Source organism: Pelodiscus sinensis, chromosome 9, assembly GCF_049634645.1.
Source record: "Pelodiscus sinensis isolate JC-2024 chromosome 9, ASM4963464v1, whole genome shotgun sequence".
NCBI classification, from domain to species: domain Eukaryota; kingdom Metazoa; phylum Chordata; order Testudines; family Trionychidae; genus Pelodiscus; species Pelodiscus sinensis.
This window is the reverse complement of record NC_134719.1, coordinates 58,812,967-58,825,805: the sequence shown is the minus strand read 5'-3', so window position 1 is coordinate 58,825,805 and position 12,839 is coordinate 58,812,967. Positions and strand designations below refer to the sequence as shown.

Below are 12,839 nucleotides of genomic sequence, written 5' to 3'. Positions count from 1 at the left end.
AGACCCTACAGACACGGTACCTTCTCTGCAGAACCTTTGGCAGACTGCCACTGCTTGGATTCTTAGAGAACTATGTATCAGAGTGGTTCTGCTGTTCTGGAGAAGGGCACCCAGTTGAACCTCTTGTATTTTCCAACAGACATTAAAGTATGTGCAATCTGTGTTAATGGTCCAGTTAGTGACAATGCTTTTTGTATCTCTTAAGGATAGACTGTAACAACGCTACAATACCAGCTTGCTTGATGCTCATCCAGAGCCCATTAGGTGATGTGTGTGTGGAAACAGTGGATTCTTGAATAATCATCAGAGTGCAAAGTCCCCAGTGAGAGAGACATGGAAAAACAGCAAAATGACCAGAAAATGGATGTGAGTTAGTCACTTTAAGGGCCAGGAGATCTGTGGCTAGCCAGCTTGTTCAGTTAGCCTCTTTAAAGGACTGAGAAACTCAGTTTGGAAGAGGAACCTCAGGGAACAAGTTAGGCTTTTGCAGAAGACCCTGCAGTAGGGTCTGAAAAGACTCCAGAGATGTAGCCTTGGGAATCAGTGTTGTCCCATGGCAGAGAAGATGGAAAGGTAGCCTAGAGGAGCTGAGACTGTGAGAGGGACTTGAGGGACAGCGCCGCCTCGGAGTAAAAGTCTGTCCCAGAGCCAGGGACACTTAAAGGTAAGCCAGAAGGGATGGTGACTTCAGCTCTGCTTGGGGTTCTTTTCGGCTTCAGCTTACCTTCCAAGCTGAAGAACATTGTTGGGGACTTTTGTTTGGAGTTTTGGTATCAAGGAAGGAGGGAGAACTGTGACATGGCCTGGGGACCTAACTGTGTGAATCTTTGGGACAGACAGACAAATTCTGGTGTGGAGAATAAACTGAGGCAGGGGATGTGGTAGCAACAAAAAAGTAGATACTCACTGGTAAGGGGGAAGAGCATCTTCGCACGCTGACTCGTCAGCCTAGTTAAGGAGGGTTTTCTCGAGGGTGACAGGTGATGAGCGAGAAAACGGGCAATGTCACAGTAAGGCTCTGCTGCAGACTTCCAAAAACCAGACTTTAACACACTCAAAAAACAGATCGGTAAGGTCACGTGGGAAGATAATGTAAGGGCAAAAGGCATTCAGGAGAACTGTCTGTTTCTCAAAGACAATATTAAAGATAGAACTAGCCTGAGGCAAGGGAAGGATAGGGAAAACAAGCAGGAAACGTATGGGACTCCAGCGGCTTAGTTACTTGACAATAAAAAAACAGTGGGAATGTGAAAGCATTGCAGGGAAGAGTACGGACGAATAGCACAAGCATCTAGGGACATGATAAGAAAGGCAAAGGCACAAACTGAGTTACTTAGCAAGGGACATGAAAAGCAACCAGAAGTTGTTCTATTAAGTACGTTAGGAGCAAGAGAAAAGGGACAGTGTAGGTCATTTATTTCACTGGGGAAGAGGAGAGAAAAGTGGCCGTTAAGAATGTAGAGATGTTTAATGCCTTTTTTGCTTCAGTCTTCACTAAAAAGGTAAACTGTGACCAGATGCTCAAGAAAGTATTAACCAGGGAGGAACACAAGCCAAAGTAGGGAGAGAACAGGTTAAAGAGTAATAAGTTAGATGTATTCATCAGCAGACCCTGATGAAATTCACATATGTTCTATAGGTAACTAGCTGCAGTATCCTCAGAACTGTTAGCAATTACCTTTGAGAATTCATGGAGGATGGATGAAGTCCAGAGGACAGGAGAAAGGCAAATGAGTAATCCTTATCTTTAAAAAATGAGGAAAACAAAAAGAATCCAGAGAGCTAGAGACTAGTCAGCTAACATAGCTTTGATACCTGGAAAGCTCTGGAACAAATTAAGCAATTTTTGAGCATCTAGAGTATAAAAGGTTACGAAAGTAATAGCCAGCACCAGTTTGGCATGATTTCTTCTCAACAACCCCTCTCTTCATCCCCTTGGTTATCTCTCTTGCCCCTGTCCCTTGGCTGCCTTCCTTCTCCATGGTTTCCCCCTCATCTTTGTGCCTCAGTCTCCCCCCACCCCCCCACCGGTGAGCGGCAAGAAGTCTTTTGCTGTTGAGTATAGTCCGTAAAGGGCTATCCTTCCATCGGTTGGTGCTGCCATCCTGCCCCTTGAGCTTCTAGGAAATAGGGGGGCTTTGAACCCACAGCCCCAAAACTGTGTTATTTCCTTTCCCCACTTCCAACCTCCCCCCACAAAGTGTCCTCCAATTGCCTCTCCCTCCCCCCCACTCTCCCCCAGTTTCCTTTCTCGGTGCCAGACTCTGCTAGTGCAGCCATGTCCCTGGCCAGGGAAGCGGACCACTGCCACACCTGCCTCCCTGGGGAAAGGCGCAATCCCAGAGCGGCCACTGTGAAACACGCTGGGAACGTTGGCATGTATCTGCAGAGAATAACCAGCTACCGGCGGGACCCAGCTGCCTGTCAGTCACAAAGAGCATTTCCCTGCTCTCATGGCACCTGTCTGACGCTCAAAGACAAGAGGGCCCCTTGGAAAGAAGAGGGGAAACCCTCTGAAGACTCCGGCTGTCACCAGGGGCACCTGATGCCCTGGAGTCTGTGGGACTGTCCCGCTGGCAGTGCTTCCAGGCCTCGTGATTGAGAGTGGCAGGGGGTGGGCAGGGGCTGGCGACAGCCTGGGCCTGACACAAGATGCTCCAGTGTCTGAGTGAAAGGGGCTGCCTGCCCATTGTCCCCTGGGCAGAAAGAACAGAGTGGCTGGCGCTGCAGGCCAGGCCGTATTCTCTGCCCCTCCCAATGGCAGCTGGGAGCCGTTCTCACCAGAGAGGAGGGCCCTCAGGAGAGCTCTGCTACATCTTCTCCTCCCCCCACTCCCAGGAGCAACCGGGACTAGATGGGGCCTCGCTCCTGCCTCCTCCTTTCCTTCCCTGCGGCTCTGGCTGGGCTTGGAACCCACTTCCCGCCTCCAGGCCAGGGGTAGGAGGTGGGGAACCCCAGGAGGAGCACAGGTGGGGTGGGAGGCTGAACTGAGGATTCTTCAGGGGCTGGAGGGTCATGAGGGAGGGGAGCTGATCTGATGGGGCAGGGGACAGGCAGACATGGGGTGACTGCTCCTGCAGCAGGATCCAAATCCCCTCCCTCAATACATTTTAGGGGAGTGGGTGTGATGGCGCATTGGGATTTTCCCGTCTCCTGCACCCCCGTAATGGCACGGACAGACTCCACCAGCCAGTAGAATAGAGGTGTTTATTGCTTCTCCAAGATGCAGCACGGCACAGATGTGATCTGGTTACAGGGCAGGCCTAGGATGCCTCAGCCCCCCTTGAGATGAGGGAGACTGGGCCCCTAAATTCCAGCCCCTTTCCCTAGGCCATCTCCTCCATGCTCCCAGACAGAAACCTAACTAACTCACTTCCAGCCCTGCACCCAGCCAGGGCTCCACTCCGCCTTCTTCCCATTGTTCCGCTCCCTGGGAGATCACTGGTAGGACAGGTTCGGAGCCCCCTTACGTGACGATTCATCCCGTGCCCTGCTGGCCATGCTGCAGACAACAGCCAGTGGAGGCCACTCACAACCCACTGCCTAGCATAGCAACCAGCAAGGTACCCCCCACTACGTCACAGTGGGCAACACTAAACAACATGCATGCAGAGAGTGAAACCCGATTTATTGGACCCGCCGTTATCCGACTCTCCGTATTCACCGAGCAATCGGTGCCCGTGCGTCCAGAAGTTGGCAATCTCTCCTGTGGCTGCTACATGCTGCAGCTTCATGCTTTCCCATTCTCATAAGAACGTAAGAATGACCACATAGGGTCAGACCAAAGGTCCATCTAGCCCAGTGTCCTGCCTACCAACAGCGGCCAACACCAGATACCCCAGAAGGAGGGAAGGCAACAGGTAATCCTCCCCTTTCACCCATTTCCAGACAAACAGAGGCTAGGGACACCATTCCTACCCGACCTGGCTAACAGCCATTGATGGACCTAACCTCCATGAATCTATCTAGCTCTGTTTTGAACCCTGTTAAAGTTCTAGCCTTCACCGCATCCTCTGGCAAGGAGTTCCACAGGTTGAACTCGTGGTTGAACTAGATTCTCTGGATTAACCACATTTTTGATTAGCCAATTCAGCCCTGGTCCCGATTCGATCGAATGTTCACACATGCACGAACCTACCCGCACTGGGAATGGGCAGAGGGAGGTCAATAGTCCAAAAAATTACCCTCACCTGCTTTTCATCTCTTGATTTTTAGAGGGTTGACTTGGGATGTTTTCATCTCTTGAGGCTGGTTCTGCTGTCTTGGACAGAGACTTAGCCACCGGGAGCAATGCCTCCTGGCCAGGATCGCACGCAGGACTGGGGAAGGGGCTTGGGAAACAGATTCTTTCAGATATGCCCTGAGTGGAAACCAGTCACTTCATACGAAGCATGTGATTGGAGGAGGAATCGCTCGGTCCCCCTCTTCCCCTTGCTGCCGAAATGGTTCGCACTGGTTCACGTTTCAGGGCGACCTTTGCAAGGGGAAAGCAGAAGACTTTGTGTTTTGCTTTTGCTTTTTGAAGTCGAAAGCCCAGGTTCTCTGTACTGGGGACCAAGGGCTGGCTCTCTTCACGAATAGCTTATGCCAGCGCCATGAAGCTTTACCCCTGCTGTAGATGTTCAAGCTCCAATAGCGGCCTGGCTTGATTGGGCTCCATTAGCAGCAGGTCCCCATGTGGCTAGAGCCAAGTGCTCTGCTTGAGAGAGGCACAGAGCTGAGCTAGCTCGGGATGGCGGGTGAGGAAAAGGCTTTGTGCTGGAAACAGAAATACAGCCGGGAAGCTGAAGACAAAGCGAGCGCTGAGAACAAATTCCTTCTTCCAGGCCTCAGTGGGTCCCGCTAGGTCAGTGTGGTGATTAGAAGTGAATGAGGAAATGTGGCTGGCCTATGGACAAGCCTTATTAAGAATCCTTAAGTCCGCTCAAGCCAAAGGCTCAAGAACAATTTAAGCCTTTTGCCTAATGAATGGGGAAGGCGCGGTAGCTGCACGTGTCTGTATCCAGCACGCAGTGCAGTTGGCACCTTAGTGAGCTGCGCCGATTTCTCCCCCACTGCTAACTGCATGCGGTGCAGCCGCAAAGCAGACGAGGCCCTTGTCTCCCAGCTACACCGCTGAGCCGACTGCTGCTGCAAGAGGCTTCCGCGGCCTGGCCGTAACTTGACTCGCCTCCCGAGGCCGATGGCCGCTCTGCAGCAGCGAGCCTCTGAGTACAGTGCCCGGGAAGGTGGCCCCGTTGCCCTGTAACGCTTTGGGGAGGAGCGTGTGAGCACGGGGCCCCTCTTTCTGTGACTCGGGAGCAGGGAGCCAAGCAGGCGAAGGTTGGGCAAGGTTCTAGCAGAATCTCTGCAGAGCTGGACTGAGCAGCATTCTCCTTCGCTCAGCAGTGAGTGCTTCGTGCCTGCATTGGGACCCCCAAGCATGAAGTCGGGGGGCTGGGCGAGGGGGATCTGAGAGGCCATACTGAGGCCGTGTGGCAGTCAGGATTTGGAGATGCTGTACGGTTAGGTCAGCAGGTGGAACGTTGATGAAAGGTAAATTGACAGCCGGCCTGCTGACAGCGTCCCTGGCCTGGCCGTGCCCCAGCCGAGTGAGAAAAGGTAGATGGCTGTGGTGTCAGATGCACATGGCAGTCTCTGCTGCTGCTGGCTAGTGGGCTCTGTCCTGCACCTGAAGCTGAAGGGAAAGTACAGGAAAGAGGTGAGGCCAGTTGGCAAAGCAGCACAATATTGCCCAAGTGGGAGGCGTCGGCCAAAGGCTCCGGGCTAGGTTTTGAACTGCTTGCAAAGGGGCTGAGTCAGATGCAAATCATGTTAGAATCAACAAACAAAGCAGCAAAGGCCTTGCCTTGCAATATTGGCCTGTTTGCACAGACACAATACGGGCTTCAGAACAACATACCTGGTCTATGCAGGGGCACCATAAAGTGTGAACCCCTGGATTGCATACTTGAGGTCTGTTTAAAGCACGTGCCCCAACCCCACAGGCAGCTTTTAGCTACAACAGAGCTCGTGTTGCTCCCAGCTTTGCCTTTGGCACAGGGAGCAATAGTCCCTCTCATTTTTTCCATCCATGTGGGGAATAAATTTTATGTACAAATGTGCAGCACCAATAGAGAAACATACTTCTGGGCACTCTGCTCATCAGGTGGGCAGCATTTGCATCTCTCCTGGGTGGCCACCCAAGCACTCAGCTTACAGGGAACGCTGGCAGGGAGTTAATAAACAAAGGGAGGCAGAATGACTAAGATAACAAAAGACTTGAGGAAAGGCTAAAAGAATTGGTCTTGTTTAGTTTGGAAAAGAAAAGACTCAAGAGGGGACATGAGAGCAGTTTTCAGGTATTTAAAAGGGTGTCACGGGGAAGAAGGGGGGAAATTGTTCTCCTTGGTCTCTGATGATAGGACAAGAAGCAATGGGTGTAAAGGATGTTTAGGTCGGACATTAGGAAAAACTTCCTATCTGCCGGGGTGGTGAAACACTGGAATAAATTGCCAAGGAGGGTTGTGGAATCTCCATCACTGGAGATATTTAAGAGCAGATAGGATAGACATCTATCAGGGATGATCTAGACAGTATTTGGCCCTGCCGTGAGGCAGGGGGCTGGACTCGATGACCTCTCGAGGTCCCTTCCAGTTCTAGTGTTCTATGATCCATGCTTCAAGGATTGTTGGATGGACATGAAAACATGGCCAGGCACTGCACTTAAAAGATAAGAATAAACAGCGGTGTGCTCCAGAGGTCTGCTTTGGGACCACTGCCGTTCAACTTACTCCATAAATAATCCTGAAAAGGGGAAACGGTGAGCTGGCAAAACTTGCAGATGATGCAAAATGACTCAAAATAGTGAACTCTTGGCAGTCAGTTTTGGGCTTACAAAGTGATCCCACAAAACAGGGTGATGGAGCTTCACAATGGCAGGTGGAATTCAATGCTGATAAATGCAAAGTAATGAACATAGGAACATAGAATCTGAACTGTACATAGAAAATGATGGGGTCTCAATTGGCTCTTACCCCGCAAGAAAGATCCTGGACTCATTGTGGATAGGTCCCTCAAAGGATCTGCTCACTCTGCAGAGGCAGTCTAAAAAGCTAACAGATATTGGGAATCATTAGGAAAGGAATAGATAAGACAGAAATGATCAGTTTGCCTCTACATAAAGTCGCGGTATGCCCACATCTTGAATACTGCATGCAGATCTGGTCATCCCATCTAAAAAGATGCAATTGGAAAAGGTACAGAAAGGGCAACTGAAATGATTAGCGGGGGGTAAGTAACAGCTTCCTACAAGGAGAAATTAAAAAGACTGGGACGTTTCAGCTTGGAAAAGAAATAACTGAAGTGTGGGGAGATGTGTTACAGCTCTAGAAAATCATGAATGGTGTGGAAAAATTGAATAAAGAAATATTTACTCCTTCACTAACCAAACACAAGAAATCCACCTAATTACATTTATAGGCATCAGATTGAAAACAAACAAAAGAAATGGTTTCTTCACAGTCAACCTGTGGAACTCATTGCCAGGGGATGGCAAAAGGCTCAAACTATGAAAGCGTTCAATAAGAGTGAAATGAGTTTGAGGACAGTAGGTCCATCAGTAGGTATTAGCCAGGATGGGCAGGGATGTGTCCCTAACCTCTGTTTGCCAGAAGTTGGGAATGGGCGATGGGATGGATCATTTGACGATGGCCTCTTCTATTCATGCTTCTGAAGCATCTGGCATTGACCACTGTTAGAACACAAGATATTGGGCTGGATGGACCATTGGGCTGATCCAGTATGGCCATTCTGATGTTGATATATAGGACCCAAATGTGTCTGCCCCCTGCTATAACCCACTAGACCTCACTCCCTGCCCATAGGTGAAATAGAACCAAGAGTCCGGACAATGTCTGTCTCTCTCTCTTTCTCCACAGAGTTAGTAATGAAGTAAGAAGATATATTAAAAGTTTAAGGCTAACCAGTGTCCCTTAAGTGACGTGCCACAAGATGTCAGAATTAAGGATGTTAAGGGCTAGTCGACTATCCAATAAACAAATGCTTATCAGATAGTCAGCTGGCTAGTCAACACTCCCCTCCCCCCCGCCGCCACCACCACCACCCTTGCTGCCTCTATCAGAAAGAGGCAGCAAAGGCGGCGGGGGAGAAGAAGGGGTACTTCAAAGTGGCAGTGCCACACAGTTAAGCTGGGGATCAGCTGTGCAGTGCTGCCCCTTTGAAACCTCAAGGCGTTTCAAAGGGGTAACACCACACAGCTGATGCCCAGATCAGCTGTGCAGCGCTGCCCCTTTAAAGCGCCGCCTTGGCATTTCAAAGGGGGGCAGTGGCCCACAGCTGAGACCAGGATCAGCTGTGCGCACTGCCCCATTGAAACGCAGAAGTGGTGTTTCAAGGGGTAGCACCATGGAGCCCGGAGTCAGCTGGGGACTCTTGGCATTTTCCCAGAACCCAGGGTTAGCCAGGGAGTCCCCAGCTGACTCTGGGCTCCAGGCGCTGCCCCTTAAAACACCAGGATCAGCTGGGGAGTCTCCAGCTGACCCCGGGTTCTGGGGAAATTCCGCATGGAACCTGGGATCAGCTGGGGAGTCCCCCACTGACCCCGGACTCCATGGGGGCACTGTGACTTTGAAATGCACAAGAGCCCCTGCTGGGGACTTGTACATTTCAAAGCTGTCCCCCTCCCTGGTGCAGCCCAGAGTCAGCGGGACTTCCCAATGGCCCTGGGCTGCATGCGGAGTCCTGCATTCCTCCTTTGAAATGTACTGGGCTCTTGTACATTGCAAAGGAGGAACGTGGAGGTGCCTATTGACTCGTTGACTTGACTAGTCAATTAACTGCAATTTAACATCCTTAGTCTGAATATTAGTGTTAGAGCTGAGAGAGTATCATATTTGCCTTTCTTAGTTTATACACACTGCTCCTGTCAGCTAATTGCTAAGTTATCTGCCAAAAAATGGAGTTTTCAAGTGCCTTAGTAGCTCCTTGGAAGAGGTGATGAGGGAGTGGATGGGGCTGACCCCACCCTCCAATTTGCTGGTTGGCTTGTAGTGAGCATGCTCAGTAACACTGCTGAAGCAGCTGTCTTCAGTCTGCTCCCTCTGCTCCCCCCCCCCCCATGCTCTCACTATTCTTCTCCTCGTGACCTCTAGCCACTCTGCTAATCATAGGCCCTTCTGAAACCAATGTTCCCTCTACTCTTTTCTATCCATGTGCAGATTTTTTCCCATCCATGTGTGGAATGAATTTTTATGTGCACGGAGGGATGTGCACCACCAATAGAAATACAAAACCTAGCTGTAGCTGCTAATCAGCAGGGCGGCGTTCGAATCTGTCCTGAGCGGCCGCACAAGCACCCAGGGACCAGGGTCTGAAACCCAGGTCTTTTTCTCCATTCCTACCGGTTATAGCACAGAAGCCAGAGCACAGACTGGATACACTGGTTTAACCCAAGTGCGCTCACTGCAGCTTTGGACCATCCAGTGCTTCAGACGCCAGCGGCCTTGTGGCAGTGGCAGATGGTTGCGACGATAGGCCGTGCTAAGGAGAAAAGGCTCCTAACGTGCAAGTGTCCAGCCGATGCTGCCTGAGACTGTCGCGAGGAGCGGAGCACAGTAATAATCCCCCTTGGCCCCTATAGCGCGTTCTCGGTCCGGAACAGAGCAATGGCAAACTCCGCCGAGGAATCCCCCTGCCTCTTCTCCAGCGTCACGGGACAGGCCAGTGGGGGCGAGCGGCGGAAATGGAACTATGCCATGCCTGGCTTGGAGCTGGGAGCTGGCCCCTTGGCTGGCTCTGAAGGACCCAACCGCCTGAGGCTTTTTAAGAAGAAAAAACTGATTTCTGCGGTTCCTGCTGATGGCGGCGACAGCCCTGTGTGGGGCAGGGGGGGATTAAAACCATCCCGTAATCCTGGCCATTTCCATCGGGATTATGAAACCAATCACGAATATCAAAAGCTGCGGCTTAAGCCAGCTGCCTGAGAGCGGCTGCCCTGCCGAGACTGCAGCTGGGAAGACAGGCAGGACCTGGGCTGCCTTCCATTTCACGCACAGTCCCCCCACCCCACCTCCCCCATTCATCCCGAGCACCGTCAGGAAGGCGGGAACTGGTCTGGACTGGGACAGCGGCCGGAGCTGTCAGGTAAGAATGAGCATTGAAACCCATCAGCATTTAGAAACCGGCTGGGCCTGGGCCAGGCCTGCAGCGGCTGTTCCCTCTGCTGCCTCTGTTCTCAGGAGCCAAGTGCCACATGCTGCAGAGGGGAGGTGCCTCAAGCCAAAGAGCCCGGCTGGTGTGATGTGCACTGGGAAGAGCGTGTGACACGCCCCTGCAGCTGCCTGCAAAGGTAACACTGCGGAGGCTTGCTGGGGGCCACCCATCCTGCGTGGATGTGAGTGCCGGCTTTGCCCCTCTGCGCTTGTTCTCCGCCACGGCCTCAGACTCCTGGGCTCTGGGAAAACAGCTGCCTGCCTCAGGAAGGCAGGGCTGTGCTGCCTGGTGAGCCAGCTGGCCAGGCATTTCCTGGCCTGGGGCCCTTTTGGAGGGGGAGGAGCGTCAGCTAAACCTTGGTGCGAGTCAGCCAGGCACATCTGGATGGCGGGGTCTCTCACAGGAAATGGGAAGCTGAATTGCAGTCCCCTGGTGATAGGTGCCTTTCCGTGCTGTTACTGTTAGCCGCTGGTTTTTGGTTGTTGGACGCTGTTGTCCTGATCGGGGGTTGCCTTGTTCCTGCAAATTCCCTTTCCAGGAGTAGGGAGCAGCGAAGTGTTTTGGGTGCTGCTTGTAAGTTGCTTTTGGTGCTCTGTTGTGCATGATGGTGGTTCTACCCCGGCGTGTTCTGGTGAGTGTGTGACCTGCATCCCAGCTTTCCCTCCCTGCTCCGCTGGAACCTCGCTCCGGGGGTTGCTCGGGAGGAGAGATGAGAGTAAATCCAAAGCTGTTTTACTAAAGGGTCACACTTATCTGCCTGAGGCGCTCAAGGCGGGACTCAGGTCTGTCAGCCCAAGTGTGACTTCTCCGTAGGCAGAGCACCCACATCTCTGAACACAATCCCAGGACGCAAGTACTGGAGGGGGAAAACAGCTGTCACCGACCCTCTGTATACACACGTCCTTTGTGCCAACACGACTAGGAGCGCCTGCGTTCACAGGCCCCCCGCACGCTGCGTTCGGGGAGCTCCGGGGAGGGGGAGAGGATCTTAGAAAACAGCTTCCATCCTGTCAGTGTCAATACTTCCAGCTTCCTCCCCCTCAGTAAGTCCTTTAAATGAATGAGCAGAGCAAGGCTGATTCTTTCTTGAACTCTGCTCCGTTCTGACACAGGCTGCTGCAAGAGGGGCATGCTTGCATGCTGGCCTCATTCTGTCGGGCCAGCTGGTATGCTTGGAGAAAGGCCCATAACCTTTCTTCTTGCCCGGTTTGCAGATGCGGCATTGGCTCGAAGCCCAGCGTGCTGTTCCCTGCAGAGCAGTGTGTGTTGTGATGGAAGGACAGTCCTTCCTCCTCATCTCTTGGCTCATTATCACAGAAAACTCAGGCAATGTAAAACCAGACACCCAGTTTCTGAGCCCAAGATGCCCCCAAACTCCCCATGCTTTGGCTTAGCCAGGCATTGCCAGCTCCTAGGAGACTTAGCGTTTCCCTTAAAGCTGCAGCACCTGGAGTCCCGTGATCACACGCCAATCTCCGCTTTCCTCATTTTTAATACAAATACGCTTCTAGCCCTCCCGATTGCAGAGAGCTTGAAAACACGACCCCCAAAGCTCCAAACAAAGCCCTGATGTTAGTAGTCTTAGAAACGGTGGGTTTGGGGTAGGGATGTTAAATATCGTTTAATTGAGTAGTTGAGTAAGCTCATGAAATTGTATTGGTTCATCGACTATAGTCCCTGGGAGTGGGGCCGGCAGCCACTGTATCAGAGCCAGCAGCGTGGGGTACCAGGCAGGAGCTGGTCCGCAAGGGGAGCCAGTTTAAAAACCAGCTCTCCTCGTAGACCAGCTGCCTGTCGCCCTGCGCTGCTGCCTCTGAAAGAGAGGTTTAAGCACAGCCGCTTGCTAAGCAACGCACACGCAACTCACCTCTCCTGCACTGCCCCAAGAGCAGACCCCTTGTGCCCCCACTGGGTAGCAATGCAAAGCACAGAGGGAAACTGAGGCACGTATTGGCATAAACGTACTCCAGAAAATTCTCCCTTCGTCACCTACGGTACGATGGTCCCATGCACATATGGAGCCTCGATGCTCCGTCCTGGAGACATGGAGGAGTGAGCTGCTGGGGGGCTTGTTTATTGGAGGACGTGGGCGTCCACTGCCCAGCGCAGACCCACAAAGTCCAGCTAACGAAGGAGCCTGTCTCAAAGCGGGAACCGTTTCCTTGCTGAGAGTCGCCATCTGCCAGCCCTTGACAGCTTTTCAGTTCTCACAAGGGATTTTGTGGTCAGTTTTTTACAGCAGGGGACCATGCAGGCACCCTGAGATTGTGTCAGGAAATCGGGGGTTGCGTGTTTGTGACCCCCCTGAGAAATAGGGCGCTGAGAGGCCAGCAGTGCATTGGCTCCTGAAGGACTATTTCTTTCTTTTCGCAAATAGCCACAAGAAGCCCAGACCGAGCTGTGAGCCCCACCTTCCCAAGACAGTCCCTGCCCTGAAGAACCCTGAGACCAGACAGACCCGAGATGGGGTGATATCCCCAATTCACAGGCAGGAGGCTGAGACAGAGATTCAGACTCAACTGCTTAATGGTTTATGATTCTCACATTTTGGGTGCCTTGCAGGGGCCCGACTTTTATAGGTGGGTGCTCAGCACTGACTGAAAATCAGGCCCCTTTCAGGGCGTCTG

General features: G+C 52.1%; 1 protein-coding gene across 2 annotated transcripts in view; it reads left to right on the top strand.

Moving 5' to 3' along the window:
* Positions 1 to 9,465: 9,465 nt before the first annotated feature.
* KIAA1614 (KIAA1614 ortholog) overlaps positions 9,466 to 12,839 on the top strand; it is a 33,786-nt gene continuing 30,412 nt past the window's right edge. The window contains exons 1-2 of one of the 2 annotated variants that reach the window (XM_075936809.1): positions 9,466 to 10,143; positions 10,239 to 10,348. The gene's annotated coding sequence lies outside the window, so the exon portion shown is untranslated. The remainder of the gene's footprint in view (positions 10,144 to 10,238; positions 10,349 to 12,839) is intronic. The other variant, XM_075936810.1, reaches the window with a different exon arrangement.